This window comes from Pelodiscus sinensis, chromosome 2 (genome assembly GCF_052426305.1).
Source record: "Pelodiscus sinensis isolate ZL-2025 chromosome 2, ASM5242630v1, whole genome shotgun sequence".
Classification (NCBI taxonomy): Eukaryota; Metazoa; Chordata; order Testudines; family Trionychidae; genus Pelodiscus; species Pelodiscus sinensis.
This window is the reverse complement of record NC_143053.1, coordinates 244,014,852-244,035,986: the sequence shown is the minus strand read 5'-3', so window position 1 is coordinate 244,035,986 and position 21,135 is coordinate 244,014,852. Positions and strand designations below refer to the sequence as shown.

General features: G+C 42.6%; 1 protein-coding gene and 1 long non-coding RNA gene across 3 annotated transcripts in view; one reads left to right on the top strand and one right to left on the bottom strand.

Annotated features, from left to right (window-relative positions):
* CNPY1 (canopy FGF signaling regulator 1) overlaps positions 1-1,839 on the bottom strand; it is an 86,278-nt gene extending 84,439 nt beyond the window's left edge. Inside the window, exon 1 of one of the 2 annotated variants that reach the window (XM_089776781.1) lies at positions 1,706-1,839. The gene's annotated coding sequence lies outside the window, so the exon portion shown is untranslated. The other variant, XM_006129330.5, reaches the window with a different exon arrangement.
* A 162-nt stretch (positions 1,840-2,001) lies between these two features.
* Positions 2,002-19,544, top strand: LOC142827389 (uncharacterized). Its single transcript, XR_012902114.2, has 4 exons — positions 2,002-2,134; positions 3,797-3,883; positions 17,484-17,560; positions 19,383-19,544. It is a non-coding gene; the product is annotated as an uncharacterized LOC142827389 (long non-coding RNA).
* The last annotated feature ends 1,591 nt before the right edge of the window (positions 19,545-21,135 follow it).

Here is a 21,135-nt window from a genome sequence, read left to right as displayed (position 1 = left end):
TTTTCTTCCCATCAGACACTTAACATCGCTATATATCCAGTAGCTTTTCATAGCAAATGGAACAAGTTTTGATGTAAAGTGTTACAACTTGATTTATTTGAACAAAACCCAGCTTGCAAACCAGAAAGTTTTATGATACAGTCAGTACCATGTTAGCTTGCAAGGGAAGATCTGTTATTACTAAATTAAATGGACTTAATCAGTTGATTTTACCAAATCTATACGATTATTACTGAGGCTAGGTGGATTATCACAGAGATATCATGTGACATGGCCAGCAAGTCAGAGAGAAGGAAATTAACTGAACTAGCTGCAGCACTCCAAATACTTGTTTAACATAATTTCACAGCCCATGCACAATTTGGAGGAGGACTATTAAGGCATTTTGAAATGACGGTGCAGATGCTCAACTAGTGGAAATACCAATTTACACCAGATGAATCTCTGGCCCAGCAGGTTTAGTTAATTGGACATGAAAAGCCCTGGGGTATCTGATGTATTGGGTTCCCACAAAAGATAATGAAACCAAAGCTGGTGAAAAGAGATACATGAACAGGTAGCAATTGTTTAGCAAGGGAAGGCAATGAGTATTTCAGTACAGTTCTTAGCCATGCATAGGAGGGTGGAGTGGCAGTAGCCATGTTCTGTACAGGCAGTCCCCGGGTTACATGGATCCGACTTACATCTGATCCCTACTTACAAACGGGGTGAGGCAACCCCGCACTAGCTGCTTCCCCCCAGCAGACCAGGGAAACGTGAAGCTAACGCCCCCCTCCCCCAGCAGACCAGGGAGACGCAGAGCGGCTTTTCTCAGCAGACACCTCAGCTTGAGAATAAAGGACTGAGGGAAGTGAGGTGTGGGAGAATAAAACTGAGCTCTGGAGAAATGTTTGGCTCGAGTTTCCCCTACAATATGTACCAGTTCCGACTTACATACAAATTCAACTTAAGAACAAACCTACAGTCCCCCTATCTTGTATGTAACCCGGGGACTGCCTGTAATTAATATGATTGAATACAAAAATACTTGCTCAGTAACAAGTTAAGAAAACAAAGTTAGCTTACTCCCTGTAAGTGGCTGCTAAACCCAAACAGAGACCAAAAAAAAAAAAAAACCAACCCCACACCACCAACCAGAGATTTCAACACAAGTCTCCAGTATGGTTATTGCTCTCCATAAGATGAAGACCAGGCCAGTAACATCGCTCTCCAAGTCCATCCTTTTCCATAGAGATAACCCAACACTTTGCTTGCTTCATCATATTTTAACCCTTACCTAATCTGTAACGTCTCAGACTGTGCAGCAACCAAAACTGTGTTATGTCTGGCTGGGTTTCAGGTTGGAGTGAATCAAAAACGGATGCTGGCTAGAATGAAGGGGATTCTCAGTGCTGAAGCCTTCTTCCTCCTGCTCATGTCAGTCTAGCAGCAATGCCAGCGAGAAACACCCGTGCTGCAAATACTGGGCTCTCCCAGTACTCTTACACACAGCAGGTGAAGCAGCCAGTCAGCTGATAGTCAGAGACCTTAACCAATGAGGACGCCGCAGGTGGAGAAACAGGAAGCCAAATACCCACCAGCCAGCAGGAACAGGCAGGTAGATCCTATTGCCCTGCCTGGGAGGACGCTCTCACAAAGGCTTGGATCCCGGGGCACTAAGGGGAATAACCACATGAAAACCACCCCCTCTCCCCGGGACATTTACTTGTTACGGGATCGGTGGCGAACCCAGCAAGGCACATTGTCTGAGGGGGGCTGCAGCGTCCGGAGTCTGGCAGGCGCGGAGACCAGCTCATTGCAGATCCCCTCTGCCCAGTGCTTGTTGTGCCTGGGAATCCGGATTGAAGTCACACGTGGAAACAGTCTCCGTTTGGTTACGTCACAGAGCGATTATACAGGCAGGGGTCCCTGCCCCAGCAAGCTCCAGGGCTGCGCTTGTACGGGCTCGGGGCTGACTTTTGCTGGTCGTACTGTGTGGGCACCGGATCTGGCTCAAACCACTGCTTTGCATGCTGATTTTTACCAGGGCTAGACACAGGCAGGGAAGGGTCCTTCAGGCCACTACGTGATGGGTGTTGTTGCTTCTAAACCTACCTTGCAAGGTGGCACCATTGACTTCTGCTTGGCAGATCTGGTCAGTGTTCGGGGGAGAGAACAGGGGAAACCCCTAACAAATCACAAATGCGGGATGTATCTGCCTTCCTGTTAAACTTCAGCTGGAGACTGCAGAACCTGTCGTGGACTGGGTGGGACTGCCACATAATGCCGTTGTGCTCAAACAGAGTAGTGAGTGGTTGGGATTAGGGTACAGGTCTGACTGAAACATAGATGGGGCAGCTGAAATCTCAGCAGAATAGCAACGTTGAACTAAAGACTTGGAGAGGCTGTAGGGCGCGAGTCCTGGACAGGGAGTCAGGTGACTTATTCTTGCCTCTATTTACTTGCTCTGTGACTTGATGAAAATCAGCGATAGGGAAAATGGCGCTTGGGCGAACTAGTATGTTGACACGCATGGTCCCTGCTGCCTCCTCCCCATCCATCCTCCCGTAGCCTATGGCCCCCTGCTGCCTCCCGCATCATTCCAGGGCTCTGTAGCGTCTTCCCTCCATTGCCCTGAGCCTTGCGCTCATAGAATCATAGAGCTGGAAGAGACCTCAGGAGGTCATGGAGTCCAGCCCCCTACTCAAGTCAGGACCAATCACAACTACAGCCTTGCACCAGGGGCCCTTATTCGAAGATAAGATAAGCAGACTCGTGTGAATCATACATTGCATCCCTATCCAAACACAGAGGAGTATTTTAACTTGTGTACAGAATCTGAAGACAGGTTTTGTTGCCAGCTGATGATACATTTTTCAATATGCATGCCATTGAATGCCCACTCCTGCTCCCAGACAGTTCAATGGTAAAACACACACAGAAGCAGGACTGAGCTTGAAATCTGCTAGTTATTTAACTGGGCAGTTTGCTTTTAGAGCTGGTCAGAAATTTTTCTGTTCGTGTTTGTTTTTTTTTTTAAGAAAAACACTAATTAAAAACCCAAGGTTGCATGAAAACATGTCTGCTGGAAAAGGTTGAGAGAGTTCCTCAGACCAGAATGGAACCTCTGATCAAAGTGAGCAAGTAAAACCCCAAGCATCCATCAGCTCAGTGTTTAGAGTACTCAGCTAGCCTGGAGAACTAGGTTCAAGTCTCCCCCTCAAATGAGACAAGCAGTAATTTGAAGTTGGATCTCCTGTAACCAAGGTGAATGCCCTAATCACAGGCTGTAGACTCAATCTCTCTTTCTTGCTATGGCCCAATTAATTTACTTAGTTATACAAAGTGGAACAACTCCAAAAGGAAAGATTGGCTCATAGCCTAGTGTTTAGGGTGCTGTATCCTGTTGGATAGATTTATAATGACTAAGGCCAAGTCTACATTAAAAACTTTTGTGAGCAAATAACATTAGTTAGAGGTGTGATTTTTTTTAACATTGCTATACTGACAAAAGCACTGGTGTAGATGCAGTTATATTGGCATAAAAGTACTTTTGCCAGTATAGTTTATTTAGTTCACTTTTTTTTCTTTGCTGGCATAAGCTGTGCCTATTCTATGAGGATTTTGGCAGTATAAGACTTTTAAGTGTAGTCCAGGCCTAAGTATAATCTAAGAATTTAAATTACTAGAATGCTCCATTCTGACTCTTCCCAAATCCTTCTAGCTGTTTCATGGGATATGGGATCTCTCCTAATCACCATACAGCACACCACATGTAGGGTTAGCATGGTCTGATTTTTCTTTCTATGGCTTACAGATGAGTGGCTTCCTGGGCAAGTGTTGGCCATGCAATGTGACTGATGACTGTTAACATTGCTGCTTGGATTGATGGTAACTCCATAAAGTATGTTTATATGTGAATATATTTATTTTGCCATATTTTTCAGGACTGACACATAGCAGAGGGAATTTGTATTAGAGTATTTGCTAAGTTTGTACTGCCATCACCTCATAATAATCTTCTGAAGGCAATTCCCCTGGTGGGGCTCAGATGTCTGAAATTTGTTTTTGTGTCACTGTTGTGTATTGTCAGGTGAAAAACTAGCAATTATTTCCTCCGGTGTTCAAGGGGTTTAACAAACATGTGGACGTGTTGCTCTTACTAAGCTTTGGTTTGTACTTATTAACCCTGTCTGTGGATTATTCAATGAAACCCAACAAACTGTAAATTAAGGCAAACATAATTTTAAATTAAGAAAATACATCATAATGCAACTCAGGAGTAGAGCTAGTTGTTCAATGTATTTCTCAATGGAAAATTTCAGAACAAAACAATAACAATGAAAAATGTTGATTAAAGATGTGCCTCACAGGAATTCTAATTAAATTGCCTGACTGCCCAGGCTCTTCTGTGGGGTACTCCCTAACTGAACTACATTTCCCATAATGCACCATAGTCTCCCACTCTTGCTGAATCACTACCATGCATCACTACAGTTTCCTGGCAACAGGGTATCCCAGCAACCTCATATGGCTGTGTCGCCCACCCTACAGAAAAGAAAGAGAACATGAAGTATATCTACTACAACTCCCATGAAGCAATTCAGGAACATTTCTAAATCAGCAAGCTTTAATTCTTTTTGGCCAAAAAGACTTTTTGGGTATTTGATTTTTTTGACCAAAAAGGAGACAGTTCATAAATTATGTGGATTAAATGACGGCATAGAGAGTACACTTACAATATTTGTGGATGTTAGCTAGCTCAGAGGCATTGCAAATACTTAGGAGGACAGGATTAAAATTGAAAAGGGTATGGACAAATTGGAGAAATGGTCTGAAGTAAAGACGATGAAATTCAATATGGACAAATACAAAATACTCCACTTAGGAAGAAACAACCAATTGTGCATGTACAGAATGAAAAATGACTGCTTAGGAAGGAGTGCTGCCACAGGGAATTTGGAGGATCATAGTGAATTACAAGTTAAATGTAAGTCTCAGGCCCATATGCAGGAATTTCTGGGGTGTGTGTGCTTTTTTTGTAAATATGGACTGCAAGGCAGAGCCGGCCCAAGCTACGGGCTGATCAGGCTACCGCCCAGGGCACCCAGGCAGGGGTGGCACCGCACATGCTCCGCGTGCCCGGGGGTGGGGCCAAACATGCACCGGGCTCCTGAGGACAGGGCTGTGCATGCATCACACTCCCAGGGGCAGCACCATGCTCCCAGGGCGCACAAATTGCTTGGGCTGGCCCTTCTGCAAGGGTGTGAATGCACCTCCTGTGGTCCCTCAAGTAAGTGGGGAAATAAGCCCCAGCTTTCCCTTGGCCGGCCAGAGCATGGCAGAGGGAGGCTCGGGCATCATGCTGCTCCTGCCTTCCCCTCGCTGGCTGTATCATGTTTACTTGAGAGAACATGAAGATTGCTTTTGCACCTACCCCTGCATATGGGCCTGAGTCTACAGCGGAATACTGTTGCAAAGCGCACGCGCGCATACACACACACACACACTACTCCCCTCCCCCCAGCACCATTCAGGGATGTATTAGCAAGAGTGTTGTAAGCAAGACACAAGAAGCAGCTTATATACTTGATCATAAACCGAATTTTTTCAGTTAAAAATGATGCAGTAAAAACCAGAGGTCAGATTATGAATGGGTCATTACGTTTTACCAATTTTTTTAACTTGGCGTGGGGGCAGTTGTTGTACTGTCAGTGTTCAGTGACATCTGCTCAGGGTTGTCCCGGTGTGCTTCTGACAGGACCTCTACTCTGACAGTGATGATAAACTTACAGCTGCATGTGTCAATATCAGTGCTCCCTTTATCTAGAGTGTTAGACCCCATGCACTTGGGTCAACACGGGAGATCTCTGAGAGCCCCCAGAAACAACAGATGCAGGCAAGGTTTGAAATCAATTATGCAGGTTTATTGTCAAATGCAAAGCTCTAACAGTTGGTAGCAGAAATTCCCAATGCTACACCACTGTGCATTTGGCCCACGTTGACAATGTACCAACAAATAGCAGGCCTATTATCGAATAACAGATATTAACAGCGGTTAGTCAGAGTTAAGCCACTGTGCGTTCTGTAAGTCTAGGCAATGACACCTGCTGTTCAGGTGCCTAGGGCGCCCTCCTCTCCTCCCAGGTCGGTCGGAGAGTACCCTTTGCAGTGTCCTTTTATAAATAGGTACAAACAACTTACATCACTTCTTATGTATCAAGGTGCCACCCTTAAAAATATTAGGTTGACACCCCCTGACGTACCTAGATACAACCAATTATCTTGTACATGGTGGTTTAATCAAAACATCCCTATCCCCCTATGCTGTCATCCTGACCCTGTGCTGAACCTGGGTCAGTATGTCCCTGTTATCTATGGGAAGTATACTGGTACCGAGATGTTTCTGCAGAGAGATGTTCTGTTACCATCCTCCTGGAATGTTTACGTGCATGGCCTGTACCTAGTACCTCCAAGGTATGTGTATTTCTGTAATATCAGCAGCCCTGTTCTTGCCAAGTTTCTGTGAGCAGGACCTGTCTTTTGCTCACAGCTTAGCTTTGCTTTATGTTAGCAAAGCATTGACTGTTGTTCAGGCCTTAGGCCTCACACCAGGCCTCCATTGTCAGGCTCTCTGATTACTATAGGTGTCATCACACTTCAGTTTCCAGCACAGCACGCTGGGATGTTTTATGTACCTGAGGTATCTGCAGGTTCAGAGCTCCTCAGCCCCCAATGGCTGCTGTTTGCCATTCTGGGTCAACAGGACTGGCAGGAAGTGGCAGATAGCATGTCTCTTGGACCACACTAATTCCTGCAGCTCCCATTGGCTGGGAACATCGAATAGCAGCCAATGGGAGCTGAGACGCCTGTGCTTGCAGATGCTGCAGGTAAACAAAATGTCCTGACATGCCAATGGCTGATGAGCTAGGACTGGAAGTTTGCAAACCATAAGTTGGCTTATGAATGAGTCATTGAGATGTTTACCATTTTTTTAACTTGGGGTGTTGGCTTATGAACAAACAGGTTTATGATCAAGTTTTTATGCTAATTTTTCTGCTGTACTCCATGCTGTTAAGACCTCAGTGGGAGTATTGTGCCTGGTTTGGCAGGATGGGAAAAAAGATGTGGATAAACTGAAGGAAGTCCAGAGAAGAGCAACAAGAATTATGAAAGGTCTAGAAAATGTGACCTCTGAGAAAAGACTGAAAAATAATTGGCTTTGGTAGTTTCAAGAAGAGAAGATTGATAGGGAACATGATAACAGTTTTCAATTACATAAAAGGTTGTTACAAGGATGAGGCTGAAAAATTGTTCTCCGTCTTGTCTGAGGATAGGAAAAGAAGAAATGGGTTTAAATTGCAGCTAGTGAGGTTTAAGTTTGACATTGGGGAAAAAAATTCCTAACTGTTGGGGCAATTAAGCACTGGAACAAATTGCCTGAGGAATATCCATAATTGGAGGTTTTTAAGAATAGATCAGACAAGCACCTGTTAGAAATGGTTTAGTTCATTGTTTCCTTGACTAGTTTGTGGACTAACACTGGTCCTTGACATCTCTCAGACACAGTTTAAGAAAGCAGTAAGTCCCTGATAGCAAAAAGGTTGAAAACCACTCATCTATTAGACAATCTTTCTATTACGCGACCACCGTTCTTGTCTGTCTGTCATGGGATTTTCAACATGCCCCTCCTGTGCACGCACCAACGCAGCCACCCCACCAGCTCCTGCAGGCATTCTCTGCCGCTGCCTGCCCTCCCCCGCCAGCCTGACCGTGGAAGCCACCGAGAGAGCTGCAGGACCCTGGGTAGGTGGGAGGAAGGCGGTTGCATGGCCCGGCCCGCCACCTCGCCCCCCCCCTTTGCCAACCTGACCCCTCCCCCTGACACTTGCTTTCCGGAGTGTTAACTCTCCACCTCCCAGCCCCGCAGCACCCAAGGGATGGGTTGCTCTGTGCGATAGGCGGGGGCAAAAGGGTGTGGAGCATCTCTGAGAGGGCGCCCTTCACCCCGGCATTGGTGTGTGATGTAAGGGGCTGGCCAGACCAGACCGGTCAGATCCCTTTTCGAGCTGGAGCATGGTGGAGGATCAGGCCCTACAGCCACGAGTTCATCCTCAGTTTCTTCCCATCGCATGATACTTCAGCGGAGTACAGCAGCCCCCGGGGTAGGCATCAGCCCCAGAGCCAGGAGGACAGCAGCCCCAGAGTTGGGTGGAGGGCAGCAGCCCTAGAGTGTATGTGTATGTGAAGACAGCAATCCCAGAGCTGGGGAGCAGCAGCCACGGAATGGGAGAGCAGCAGCCCGGGGAAGGAGCAGTTCCACAGTATGTGGGGGAGACAGCTGCCCCAGAGCTAGGGTGGGAGGGGCTGCAGCCCCAAAGTTGGAGGAACAGCAGTTCTGGAGCCAGAGGGAAAATAGCCCCAGAAGTGGTTGGGCAGCCGCAGAGCCATTGTGACAATAGTTCCAGAGCCGGGGGACACCCCAGAGTTGGGTGACAGCAGCTCCAGAGCTCGGGTAGCAGTAGCTCTGGAGCTGGCCCAGAATCAGGGTAACAGCAACCCAAGAGCTGGGGAGGGGGAACAGCAGCCCCTTGCCAGCCTTAAGAAGTCAAGCGCTGTTTTTGAACAATTTTTTAAAATGCTCATAGACTCTAAGGTCAGAAGGGACCATTATGATCATCTAGTCTGACCCCCTGCACAGTGCAGGCCACAAAATCTCACCCACCCCTCCTAGAATAATCCTCTCACCTATATCACAGATATTGAAGCCTTCAAATACTTTGAAGACCCCAAGATGCAGAGAATCCTCCACCTGTGATCTGTACCCCATGCTACAGAGGAAGGCGAAAAACCTCCAGGGCCTCTGCCAATCTACCCTGGAGGAAAATTCCTTCCCGACCCCAAATATGGCGATCAGCTAAACCCTGAGCATGTGGGCAAGACTCATCAGCCAGACACCCAGAAAGTTCTCTATAGTAACTCCTATCATCCCTCCATTGACCTATTTCCCACTGATAATGAATGGTCAATTAGTTACCAAGATCATGTTATCTCATCAAACCATCCCCTTCATAAACCCATCTAGTTTAATCTTGAAACCAGATAGATCTTTTGCCCCCACTACTTCCCTTGGAAGGCCGTTCCAGAACCTCACTCCTCTAATGGTTAGAAACCTTCGTCTAATCTCAAGTCTAAACTTCCTACTAGCCAGCTTATATCCATTTGTTCTTGTGTCCCCATTGGTATTAAACTTAAATAATTCCTCTCCCTCCCTGGTATTTATCCCTCTAATATATTTTAAAAGTACAATCATGTCCCCCCTCAGCCTTCTTTTGGTTAAAGTAAACAAGCCAAGCTCCTTGAGTCTCCTTTCATAAGACAGGTTTTCCATTCCTCGGATCATCCTAGTGGCCCTTCTTTGTACCTGTTCCAGTTTGAATTCATCCTTCTTAAACATGGGAGACCAGAACAGCACACAGTATTCCAAATGGGGTCTCACCAATGTCTTGTATAATGGCACTAACACCTCCTTATCCCTACTGGAAATACCTCGCCTAATACATCCCAAGATCGTATTAGTCTTTTTCACAGCCATGTCACAATGGCGGCTCATAGTCATTCTATAATCAACCAGGACTCCGAGGTCCTTCTCCTCCTCCGTTACTTCCAACTGATGTGTCCCCAGCTTATAACTAAAATTCTTGTTATTAATCCCTAAATGCATAACCTTACACTTCTCACTATTAAATTTCATCCTATTGCTATCACTCCAATTTACAAGATCATCCAGATCTTCCTGTATGATATCCCGATCCTTTTCTGAATTGGCAATAGCTCCCAACTTTGTGTCATCCGCAAATTTTATTAGGACACTTCCACTTTTGGTGCCAAGATCAGCAATAAAAAGATTAAATAAAATTGGCCCCAAAACTGATCCCTGAGGAACTCCGCTAGTAACCTTCCTCCAACCTGACAGTTCACTTTTCAATATGACCCGCTGTAGTCTCCCCTTTAACCAGTTGCTTATCCACCTCTCAACTTTCATATTAATCCCTATCTTTTCCAATTCAACCAATAATTCCCCATGTGGTACTGTATCAAATGCCTTACTAAAGTCGAGGTAGATTAGATCCACTGCATTTCCTTTATCTAAAAAATCTGTTACTTTCTCAAAAAAGGAGATCAGGTTGGTTTGGCACGATCTACCTTTTGTAAAACCATGTTGTAATTTGTCCCAATTGCCATTAGCCTCAATGTCTCTAACTACTTTCTCCTTCAAAATTTTTTCCAGGATCTTACATACTACAGATGTCAAACTAACAGGCCTATAGTTACCCGGGTCGCTTTTTTTCCCTTTCTTAAAAATCAGAACTATATTAGCAATTTTCCAGTCAAATGGTACAACCCCTGAGTTTAGAGATTTATTAAAAAATTTTGCTAATGGACTTGCAAGTTCATGTGCCAGTTCCTTTAATATTCTTGGATGAAGATTATCTGGGCCCCCCGATTTACTCCCATTAAACTGTTCAAGTTTGGCTTTTACCTCGGATATGGTAATATCTACCTCCTTATCTTTAGTCCCATTTGTTAATTTACCATTATCCCTAAGCTCTTCATTAGCCTCATTAAAGACTGAAGCAAAGTATTTGTTCAAATATTGGGCCATTCCTAGATTATTCTTAACCTCCACTCCATCCTTAGTAATTAGCGGTCCTACTTCTTCTTTGTTTGTGTTTTGCCTATTTATATGGCTATAAAACCTTTTACTATTGGTTTTAATTCCCTTTGCAAGGTCCAACTCTACCTGACTTTTAGCCTTTCTCATTTTATCCCTACATGCTCTAACCTCAATAAGGTAACTTTCTTTATTGATCCCTTCCATTTTCCACTCCTTATATGCTTTCTTCTTTTTCTTAATCACCTCTCTGAGATGTTTGCTCATCCAGCTTGGTCTAACACACCTGCCTATAAATTTTTTCCCTTTTCTAGGGATACAGGCTTCTGACAGCTTCTGCAACTTTAACTTAAAATAATTCCAGGCCTCCTCCACTTTAAGATCCATAATTTCTTTAGTCCAATCAACTTCCCTAACTAATTTCCTTAATTTACTAAAGTTAGCCCTTTTGAAATCAAAAACCCTAGTTGCTGTGTTGGATCAAATCCAGCCAGTGTTTTTCTCTGATTTTTTAGTGGAAACACACTACATTTAAGACCAAAAAGTCTCTCTCTCTCTCTCTCTCTCTCTATATGCACACACATAAACTTTCTAAAAAGACAGTCTTTCTAAAAGTGCACCAAAAGAGTAAAAATAAAGCTTTCAGCTACCAATTTAGGAGAAAGATTGGATGGCTAACAGTTAGCAAGTACCTTAAATTGTACTTAGCCATCCAATCTTTCTCCAAAATTGGTAGCTCAAAACTTTGTTTTTATTCTTTTGGTGCACTTTTAGAAAGATTGTCTTTTTAAAACAAATTTTATATATTTTTTTTGTCTGTTAAGTTTGGGGTGTTGAGTCTCAGATCTCTTTGGCTTGGGGAGTTGAGTCTCAGAGCCACAGCATCTGGGATCTGGTGCGAGCTGGGACTGCTGTGTCCCAGCTCATGTCGGGTCCCCCACTGCTGCCCTGCCTTTTAGATCCTGTTCATAAGCCAACCCCTGCTTTTCACAGTGGGATTTTTTTCCCCAAAAAAGTCAGCTTATGGACTAGTATATATGGTAGTTTTTAAAGTAATGTTAGTGGAAGTGATGGCTCTTGCAGAAGTTGTTAAAACACGCATTAATGTGTTTGCTTTACCATCTACCCCACCCTATTATCTTTCATTCAGGATAAAAAGTTTGACTCTTTCCTGATGCCAGCCTCCATTGCCCACTTGTTTATTACTTAGTCCTGTCTTGAGCATAGGTGCTGCAACTAGGGGTGCCAAGTGGTTTCCATTACATACAGGGTTTACAGGTTGATGTAAAATGGCTCTTAGTACCCCCATTATACTAATTGTTCCAGCACCCTGTCCTTAAGTGCAGGAAACTGGACTCGATGACCTGTTGAGGTTGCTTCCAGTCCTCTACTACTATCATTCTATAATTCTTGTGAAAAGGAAAATGGTTGTGTTGAAAACCCAGGTTTCTGTTTAAAAAGAGCAGGTTGGATGGAAAATTTCCAGTCAGTACTACTAATGACCTAAGTTACTGTAAGCTGCATATGCACTCAAGGAATGCAAGGAATGGAGAAGGGCCGCCCCAACCCCAAAACACATATGCATGAACACACACATTACGCTGGTGGCCAGAGGAAGGATGGCACCAGGTACCTTTCCCCCAACCCAAACAAAACAGTGGCCCAGCCCTTGACCTCCCCCGTCACATCTCCATACTGGTGCACATAATAAAATTCATTCTGCTCAAGGATGGGAAAAATTAGAGGGAACACTACTAAGGACCCTATTTTTGAAAATAAAATGTCCTCTCAGCTCATGGTAACCACAGCCTGCAGTTCTTAAGTGCAGAGTAATTTCCATGCCAGGGCCATATCAGACCTTAGCAAAGGCTCAGACACCAGAAAATCAGTAGGTAGAAGAGGTAGAGGTGCTACAATGCAGCTGTAATTGCAACAAGGTACCTTAGGCAGCTTGTGTAGCTCATAGGTGGTACTTCAGAGCAGAAAGGGGTTTGGCTTAGATAAGCATGGAATATGCTGATTCAGCATATTCCATGAATAGCTTCTGCTGGTGGGGCACCTGGAGATTCAGTGGCAGATGAAAGCTGTGACACAATGCTGGCAGAAACCCACTCTAAACCTGTGATGTGGAAGACAGGTCAGTTGAGGTCAGTTGCCTCCAGAAAATAGCCTGTTGGATGCAGGACGATGTGCCACTAATGGTGAATCCAGCCTGCATTTTATTAGAAGTTGCTAGATACAGCAATTACCATTATCTCGTCTTCTGTGTAATTCACCACTTATTTTCTAGGAGTCTGCAGTCTACAAAACAGCTCCCATTTTGAGAGACAGAATAGAGGCAACATCTCATACAAGAGACACTGTGTTTGCTCTTACTCATGATCTCAGACAAGTTATTTTCCCTCTTTGTGCCTCTTTTTCCATTTTATTATATTAGCTTGTAAGCTCTTGGGATCAGGGTCTATCTCCTACCATGTGATTATACAGCTCTTAGCACAATGGGACCCCCAATTGCAGCAGTATTGTCCAAGCGCAACTATAATGCAATTGATAATAATAATGGAGACATTACATTAGTTCTTTCTTGCTTTGCTGTTTTCCCCCTCAATAGAAAGTAAGGCTGTGGTTCTGCATGGTGAATCATAGAAATGTGAAGGGCTCATCTAATCCATCCCTCTTTGCTAAAGCACAACTAACTAAACCTAGACTACCCCAACAAGTGTTTGTCCAACCTGCTCTTAAAAACCTCCAATCATGGGGATTTCACCACCTCCGTTGGTAACCAATTCCAGTGCTTGGCTTATTAAAAGCCTTCTGCCTATGAGTATTCTATTGAATTCCAGTCAAGTCATCTCATGTCACTAGGGCCTTGATACTGCACTCAGACCCAATGATGGCAGGCCTCCACACCCTGTCAGCCCACTGAAGTCAATGGTGCTACACACAAGTGCAAGGTTCCAGCTTGCAGATCCAACAACTAAAAGCATGGTTGCTCTCTGTGTATGGGGGAAGACCATAAGGTCAGCCCTATGGAGGGTTTGTGTGCATGGACAATGAGATGCCAAAATCAAAAGAGATTATAGCCTTATTAGGAAGATTTGAATTTGCAGGTGTATCATTGTTTAAAGTAACAATGGCTTTTATTTTTACATTTAGCCTATTTGTGGAGACCATCAGGAAGCTCAGTGTCCTACAACAACAGTGCCCTCATTCCTTTTATTTTTTGCATTTTAATCATGTCTTCCCTAATTTCCACTCTCATGCTGAGATACATTTATAACTTCCCCTTCCCCCCATTTTCTCGGAAGAAACAGGTAACTTTTTCACTTAAAAGTACAAGTAAATGCTCACATTTTCTCCCACAGGTGTTAAAAACAATCACACAAGTTTCATTACAGCAAAGGATGCTTCAGTGGTCTTAAAGCTATTTAATAGGACTTTCAAGATGCTTTACAATTTGAGGCTGAAAAGAATGCTTGTCTGGGCAAATTTTGTCCATGCTTTATTCCTTTGTCTAACCAAATAAATAAACTGATGTGTGACCCAAGGGTAATTATTGTCTTTCATATCAGTGAGATCTTCAGAGAAAACATGTAAATTGTAAACTACAAAAACTGTTAAAAAATATTCACAGGCATATTCTGCTTCATGAAACCTATACATATTCATTGACAGTTTTTATTTGTCTTCAAAACACTGAAATAATTTGATTCTGAAAGAATAAATCACATGGAATTCTAAAAATAAATCTATTTGTTTCCTGCTAAGACTCCGTTATAGTTTCTCATTAAGTGATTAACAATTTTCAATCATATTGAGCAGGCAAGAGTATTAATTAAGACATCCTGGTTTGCTATGATGCCTGCTAGCCTCAACAGGAGATATGTCAAATTACTGTAGTTTACATGGAAGTTTCCCGTGAATACCAATTCTCCTATTTCTAAAATTAAAGGTTGCTCAAGATTTATAGCAATTCTTTTTATTCTCATACTTGGCTCTTGAAGTGAACATGTCATACTTTTCATTGTATTTTTAACTGCTACACCCATTGAAATTGATTGCAAAACCCCCAATGACTAGAGTGTGAGCAGCATCAGGCCCAAAGCATGTTTTCTACAGGGATAAATGTAATTTATTGTTAGAACCCTGCAAATTTGCGAACATATGAGAGTTTATTACTGTTCAATTATAGGCTAATTCCTCAGTGGCCTATGGGACTGGGAGATCCAGGTGCATCCACATTCTTGGTCCCAGCCGAGGGACCTTAAGAATAGCAGCCACATGCCACCATGTCCCTTTAAAATAAATAGCTTTTCACTCCTTGGGCTACTTCCCCACAGCCTTCACCCTTTCATCAGGGACCATCTTAGTTCAGGCCTAGCAACCAGCCAAAACTTTTCCTCACTGCCCCAGTCCCTGCCAGCACTGAGTTGTCCATGGTACTACAGTTCCCTTTAATCAGCCAGACACACCATCTCTATTCTTCCACCTTAAGCAAGGAACTGACTATCTCTAGCTGCAGCTCCTTTTCTAGGCCCTCCTGGGGCCTGATTGGTTGCTTTCCCTACAGCCAGTCTATGCGGCTTGATGGACTCCTCTACTGATCCTTTCCAGGTAAAGAGGCCTCTGGGCCAAGTCCAACCCATCACAGTCCTATAAACACCAACAGGTGCAGTGTAGGGTTGCCAGACGGTTTCAACAAAAATACCGGACATACTTGACATTACATCACGATCTACATTACATCTTATTTAGAAAATACCTGGCATTTATATTTTCTCAATTTGTTTCCCGAACAGAAAGCTCAAATACTGGACTGTCCGGTTCAAAACCGGACACCTGGTAACCCTAGCAGAGTGTACTGTTGTGAGTAGTTCCATTGGCTTCATGAGACTATATTTGGTATTATGCTGCCCAGCAATATTTACAAGAGCAGGCCACACAACTTGTCAAAACTGAAAGAATTAAACTAAAAAATTAATGTTATAATCACTAATGCTGCTCATGCAGTTAGTGGAATAACAACAGACTAGTCAGTTCCATTTTTGCTTCTATTATTATTTATAGTTTGGTAGCACCTAGAAGTCCCAACAGTGATCTGGACCTCATTGCACTAGGCACTGGTCAGAGGCAGAGCACAAGACAGTCCCTGCTCTGAAGAGTTTACAGTCTAGATAGACAAACTTTGGAAGAGGAGAGGCCTCAGAAGACCCCTTGCCTAAGATCTCATAACAAGTAAGCCACAAAACCAGAACTACAACCCACGTCTCCTCTTTTCCAAGCCAGTGCTCTGTGAACACACTGCCTCTTTTCTAACCACTTTCCCTCCTCTTGAATGCTATTAATAACGCTGCAGTGGTCTGGCTGCAAGGAGATGTCTAAATCCAAATAATAGGCAGTTGTCACTGTTTGGCACTTACTAAAACCTATGCATTAATATTCAGTTTTGTAAAACCGTCTTCTTTCCACAAAATAGCACCAAAATTTGAAATACAAATATTCATATTTATGGCACCGTATTCATAATATTTGACAGTGTCCTTTCAAAATCCGTTGCATTTGATGAGCAGCTATAGTACATTGCACATTTGGATGTACAAAACTTTTAAAACTCCAATTAAAAAATTAATCATAGTGTAATAGAACATAATAGGATTGTTATTTCCTACAAAATTATTACACTTGCAGAATCTACCTTCCTTGAATTTTTGCTTAAAGACTAAAAGACTTATTCCTCATTATTTTCTCATATTATACAAAGCTTTCTAACAGGACCTGGAAGTTGAATAGTATGTTAACAATACATACTTTAGTAAATTTATGTCCATATTGATGCTGAATACATTACTCAGATTGCATAACCATACTGTATATTTCTATTATACTGTAAGTACAGTCTCAGACATAATAGGATTTATTCATAGTATATTACTCCACTGATGCAAGCATAAATATGTAAATGTGTGAAGCTTAGACTGGGAATTGCCTACTGCTGCTTTCAAGTCATGCAGCATTCTCTGCACTCTAAATGAGGGTTGACAGCAGAAAGGGCAAAGCAGTACTTCCAAGGAAAAGTATTACAGAAGGATCAAGTTTGCATATCATTAATTTGCCATTGAATTATAATAGAGAATGACAGTGGACACACAGTTGGAGCTTCCACCATTACTTTCTTGAATTGAGCAACTGTGTAGCGTGCGAGTGAACATTTTTGATTTGGGAAGGTCCCGTCAAAGAGTGGTTTGACCACTCTTTTTATAAGATACAAATCAAATTCCTGTACCAAGTAACTCTGAATTGAAACTAATCTAATTAAAGGGTTCTGATCTTGTTTACACGTTGTTAAGAATGACCAGATCAGCAGAATGCACTATAGAAACAGTCAGACAATATTTTTTTCCGATGAAAATTGGAATTCCAGAAACATGTTGGGTCAGATCATCATTTGGAGTAAATCAATGTAGCTCAATTGACTATAGTGGAACTGTGCTAGTTTTCACCAATAGAGATCTGTCCCATTGTCTCCTCCTCAGCAGGAGTTACAGAATGGGATATAGTGCCAAGTCTGAAAGGAATTTCTGCGTTACTCTGTATTTGTATCCTTTGGTGCAAAGACTGTCAGGTTTGGCTAGTATAGATGGTAGAGAGGCATTGCTGGCACATGATGGCATGTATCACATTGGTAGATATGCAGGTAGATGAGCTCCTGATGGTCTGTAGTAAGAAAAGGTGAGTTTGTTGTTAGAACTATCTCTGAGATAATAAGCTCAAGTCGTGCACTCATTTTTCAAAGGTACAAAAAAAATTAACATTAAAAATTGCTCACAAGGTGGTTGCTGAAAAGTAGCAGGACCAAAAGAAAACAATCCAAGCTCACCTGCTGCAGCTCCAGTTCTAAGCAAATATGTGAGTAATTGCCTTTAGCTGTGTATACATTTTAGTTCATATCTTTCCAGCCACTTACTGCTTCTGCATACATTTTTTTAAAATGAATCAATTGCCCATAAAAGGCGTGAGATTGTCAACAATGAAAATGAAATTGTTTGCTTACAGACACCAAACAGCACATGCAAGGTTCCCTGCACTGTCCAGCTAATTTGTCCCTAGTGTACTCTGGAGGTGCACACTCACGGTGAGAAGGTGTCAGCAATAATTCCTCCAGGGACTTCCACTGAAGTATGACCCCTCCACGACCCGTTTTAACCATAAACTAGCCCTTAGTCTCTTTTCTTTGCTTTGCTTCTATGGTTTGGTGCCTTTTATCATGCTGCCTGGATCGTCGTTTCCACTTGCATGTGTCCTCGCCTTCAGAGACTCCTTAAAACCTCATTCCTGCCTTTTCCTCATTAATAATGCATTCGACCTCCATCTGAAGGGTGATCTTGTGTTTTTTCTTATTTAGTTGGTAAGATCAGCAAGGCAGGGGTAAAGTCTTTGCATTTGTGAAGTGAAGGTTAAATGTATTACACAAATGTTTTGTAATACCAAAATTAATGGGACAGACCCTCAACTAGTGTAAATTGTCTTAGCTTCATTGACATCAGTGAATTTCAGCTCACACAAACTAAGTATCATACCCAATCATTTTAAACAATTTCTTTCAATGTAAAAAGTTCGGAACCATCTAACACTCCTTCTTCTGAGCTTCCTGACACTGTGGGCCAAATTCATTCCAAGAATAACCACTCTATCCCAAGATCAGAAATTAATTTGGCTCACTTAAAGGCCCAGCCCCTTGAAGACAATGAGAAGATTCTTTCTGAATTCACAGGTCAGATCAGACCCTCAATTTCCACCTGAATGGATATGTTGGTACACTGGAAATCAAATCTACTGGCTCCATGACTTTCACCCAATGAAGGCCATTGGAAACATTCCTTCTTATTTGAATCTTCCTATAAAAACACATCACAATCTTCACTGAACACTAAACCATCAGGTGTTGAAAGAAAAGACAAACTGGAACTTAAAATATAAAGGTCTTTTTAATTAAAGGTTTAAAACAGCTAGAAGGCACCAAAGCATCTTTCTCTTATCTCTCAGACCTCTTGGGGTAAGCCTGGCAAATCTTTATCTGACAGATAAAAGACCACTATGATGGGTCTTATCGCTTAATTAAATCGTAGTACTATGAACAATGAAGTCAATAATTTGTTATACAAGATAGCACTTCAAATTGTGTCTGTATTTGACAATGCATCTCTATTGGCTCTGTGTATTGTGGATGGTGTAATAGGTCATGTTTTATAACCTGTTCCTGGGCAGGAAGGAACTCATTATAGACATAGTGTTCAGCTTAATGTGGCTAGCCTGGGATAAATAAATCTGCTGGATTGACCAGATAAATGAAAGAGCCCAGGAAGAAACGTATTTACACAGTAATGGCCCAATCCTGCTAGTCACTCATGTTGGCCACCATTTGGAATGTTTGTGGGATCTGACCCAGCCAAAATTCAGAGGCAGTTCACCAGCGCAATGTAAAAATGACTATATCTCAAAAATATTTTTTAAAATGTGTGAAATCAATGAAATAAGCACAGCCTGTGATAGCGGATGCTAAGAAGTGAATCCTGATAGTCCTATTACTTACTATAGTTCACATCAGTGTAGCAAAATTGATGACAACCTACCCCCGTTAGAGAGGAGAATTAAGCCAATAACCTATATCAATAGTGTTTATGCAGCAACAAATACTATAGTACAACAGTTTTCAACTTGTTGTCTGCAGACACATCCAAGATTTCCAAAGGACGTGGTCTGTGAATCGCCACGCACCTGCAGAGAATCCCTTTTTTTCCCAAGTCAACCTTCCATGAACATCAAAGCCAACCCAAATTATCCTGTTTGCTATGCAGAGAAGGGTATTTTAGAGACCTGTTTAATACTTGCAGTTCTTTACAAATAAACCCATTATTAAAATAAAGCACTGGCAAGATCTTTTCATTTATTTTTCATAGTATCAAATGCTCCTTTCAGCAGTAGTATCTCTGTGTGTATGTGCAAAACATTAAATAACATCCATTGTGAGAGACCAGGGTCTAGAGAGTCTGGCCTACTGATCACAGATGTGCTGGTATCCAAATGTGGATGACAGCCATAAAACAGTAGCACTTGAGCAGGGTTTGGAAGAATCACTAGAGACAGGTTCCAAAAGCAAGAATCAGGGTTAGAGTTAGGCCTGGGTCAGACAGCAGAAGTAATATAGGGCTGGAATCAGAAGGCAAGAGTCAGAAATTAGAAGACAAGATGTGGTTAAGAGCCATAACTGGCCAGAAAGCTGTGTGGCTGCCAGACAACTTTGTGGGGCACCCTTCAGTGTTAAATAGTCTACTTTACCAATCAGAGGGCCACAAGTTCTAGTAGAAATAATGAACCTGAGACATGAGATCTGATATATGAGGCCTGAACTAAAGTAGTAGTTAGACTGGCAATATAAAGCGAAGTTAGCAAAAGTCAGGCTGTGAAGAGAAGTCAGCCCCGTTATAAAACATACGCAGGGCACTCACACCAACACATCCCAGAAGTGTGATATCAGAATACTCAATACAGGATTATGGTGTAAACAGTCTTCAAAGATGATACGAGGGCACACTGAACCCCTCTTAAAGATAAGGTTAGGATTATAGACATGTTTTGATCCAATCAATATGTGCAAGCTAAAGTGTGGTAACTAGCTACATCAGAGGGGCAATACATAACACATCTATATCATTGTACATAGGAGAGTGTCGAGGGGACTGTCTTTGGCCAGCTGAAGGCGGAATGAAAATTCCTGCCATTCCCTGAGCTGAGTCCATTGTCATTGTTAGTATCCCCGTAAAGTATGCAAGGTGCTGTTTCCATGGTTTGTCAACAGTAAGCTTGGTAAGGTGCCTTCACTATGAAACCAAGTTTTGTGGTCCTATTGGGCAGTTTGATTGAAGTCAGCTATATGGGCTATTTAGCCAGAGCCAGAGCAGCACACACAGGGCATGTCTACACAGCAGGCCTAAAGTCGAAATAAGCAACGCAACTTGAGCTACGTCAATTACATAGCCTAAGTCAAAATAGCTCATTTCGGCTTTTGGCGCTGTTTACCCAGCAGGAAGTCTGAGAGAGAGCATGCCTCCTCCGACTTCCCTTAATCATTGTAAAATGAAGGTTACAGGAGTTAGAGTAAGAAATCCTCCAGCTCGACATTATTTTGACATTATATTGAAATAACTGCTTGTAGTATAGATGCGGACTATGTTATGTCGGAATAAGGTCAGTTATTCCGAAATAACACTGCTGTGTGTTGAGGTAAAATGGAGAATGTGGCCAGCCCCAGAGAGGTGCAGAAACAGGCAACCTTGTTCTAAATATCTTTTAACTTTTATTAAAATGCTTTTAACTATAACTTTTTATTTATCAGCTTTTTACATGCGTGGGCGCCAGATAGCTATTAACAGTAACAATAAACAAACTGCAATACGAGGAAAATACCTTGAGGTTTTTCCAAG